Genomic DNA, 2,716 nt, shown 5'->3' on the forward strand with positions numbered 1-2,716 from the left:
GCAAGCTTGGGGCTTAAGTTTTGTTAATCCCGCCAAACAAACCCCGGATCAAAGTATGTGATCAATTAAGTCCCAAAGGATCCAATTGCATTAATTTGATTGAAATTTTTGGCACATAATAATTGACATTTTTAATTAAGGCCTTTAAGCTTAAAATAGCCCCAAATTCTTCTTTGAATTGCCAGTTTTTTTTTATTTAAGCTCATATCATCTAACAAATCAAGCTCAAATATTTCTGCGTCGGTGGTCCATTGCAAAATGCAATGCATGAATACTAAAATTAAATGAAAAAGATGAGCTATTATTTTTGGTAGGAATTAAAATTTAACTCCAGATTTTTATGCAAAATAAATGAATAAGGAGAAATCAAAATTTAGGTGTCAACAATTTGCCCCTCTTTGAGTGGAAGCTCGCAGAGGTTTCGCTCAAAGACAAAATTGAAACCTAAATTTTGACAATGCAAATGATGAACGATGAAGATTTTTTTTTTTTTTTTTTTTTGGGAGTTCTAATCCCATTTTCTTGATGCAAAGGAAATGATGCATGGTACGCAATGCTATAAATAACATGTGCCAAAACTTCTCATTTTCCCATATTAGAGAAACCTGCATATGGATCGTATACGAGAATACCTGTTTTACCGGATACCTCATAAACCGATGATTCTCTTAATTTCCAACCTTCCGATGCGAGGATTTCAAGGTACTGGGCCCATCTGTTATCAGAGACCTCTCCCCGACGCGAGACAGCATAAGATATGTGTAGTGTTAAAGATATGTTTTTCGGGATCACAAGAGCAAATCGAGATTATGAACCCGAAACAATATTCGAATCACAAGAGCAAATCGAGATTATGAACTGAATAAATATTAAAGCCACAAGAGCAAATCGAGATTATGACTTTAACAAAAATTTATCGAGACCACGAGAGCAAATCCATCCTGGTTCGATAAAATTATCTCATGAAGTTAATCATGAGTTAAATAAATATCCAGACCACAAGAGCAAATCGAGATTATGAACCGAATAAATATTAAAGCCACAAGAGCAAATCGAGATTATGACTTTAACAAAAATTTATCGAGACCACGAGAGCAAATCCATCCTGGTTCGATAAAATTATCTCATGAAGTTAATCATGAGTTAAATAAATATCCAGACCACAAGAGCAAATCGAGATTATGGATTGGAAAACTATTCGGATCACAAGAGCAAATCGAGATTATGATATGAATAAAAGAAATCAAGAACACGAGAGCAAATCCATCAATGAACTTGATAAAGATTTATTGAAACCATGAGAACAAATCCATCCATGGTTTGATAAATACCTCATGAGAGCAGGTCGATCATGAGCGGGATATGTACCCGGACCACAAGAGCAAATCGAGACTATGAACTGGATAAAGGTACCATGAGAGCAAGTCAATCATGGACTAAAAGCATAAGTATAAGGAGTGTATTATCCGAACCGAATCGGTATTGAAGAAATGTGTCACCGGAGATGAATCAAGTCAATACACAAGAGGTCAAAATGACAACTAAAGTCAATTTTGAAAAGGGTTCGGAAAACTTACCTGGATTTTATGAGCAATGAATAGGAATGGGCTAGGCTGATCGCATCATACCTACTTAATGACTTGTGGTGCAATTATGAGCAAATGCAACATCATATGTTAACAAATTTTGTGAGCTTTTTGCTTGCTTTATAAAGCTTCACTGGGGAATTCTATCAATGAGGCAAGCCTGTCTGATCCTTTTGATAAATCCGAACAAATTGAATGAGGAACCTTCAATCGGAAAGGACTTTCACTCATTCTCATGAAAAGGCTTTTGAAACCCGACCATTGATGATGGTACGAGAATTACTCAAAAATTTGCCATCATCACACTTGACAAGGGTCCAGGTATTCTCGCAATCGGTATGACTAGACCAATCCGTGAGGTCTTTTATAGGGACCGTAATTCGGGCTTGGTCAGAGGTTTATCAAAGGGGACTCGTATGAGTCATTTTTGGCTTTGAAATGAAATGAAATTCTTGTCATTTGCATCGGGTTTACAAATCGGGAACCCCGCAAAATGAAGTAAAAATGATCTTGCCCACACTTCTTTGAGCGATATTTATAAGCAATTCAAAATCCTACATTAACCCAAGTGCCCTAATCGGAAGAGACTTTTGGTGAGGGTTGTAACATAGGTTCGGGGTAGGCTTAGAAATGAAAAGCCTATTTACAATAAAAGGGAGTAAGATGATAAGATTGGTGATCATCCGTCCTTGACACTTTGAGCATGGGTGCTGTTGCCAATAAGCAACTTTATCGATCTTCAAAAATGATCTTTCTTGAGGAGCATTTTGTGAACAACTTCAGCTGAAACCTCCCTTCCTTCCCAGAGATGTTTTCTTAGAGAGCCCTTTTCTTTTTCTTCCCTTTTTTTTTTGTCACGAGAGTGGGCCCATTTTCTTTTCTGGCTGCACTTGTCTCTTTTCTTTTCTTTTCTTTTTTGTGAGTGCGCAGGATTTTCTGTAGGGTCAGCCTTTTGCTTTTCTTACTCCCTACTCCCGTTTTCTTTTTTTTTTTTAGAGCTTTTTTTTTCAAAAGGAAGGAAGAGCCTCATCCGAAGCTCTACATTTTATTTTTGCCATTCGAACATGCCCCAAGGCACTCCGTTCCTTGTTCGTCGGATGCTTTGAGGTAACTTCCGTTTTCGTCACAAG

The sequence above is a fragment of the Rhodamnia argentea genome, chromosome 2 (genome assembly GCF_020921035.1).
Source record: "Rhodamnia argentea isolate NSW1041297 chromosome 2, ASM2092103v1, whole genome shotgun sequence".
Lineage (NCBI taxonomy): Eukaryota > Viridiplantae > Streptophyta > Magnoliopsida > Myrtales > Myrtaceae > Rhodamnia > Rhodamnia argentea.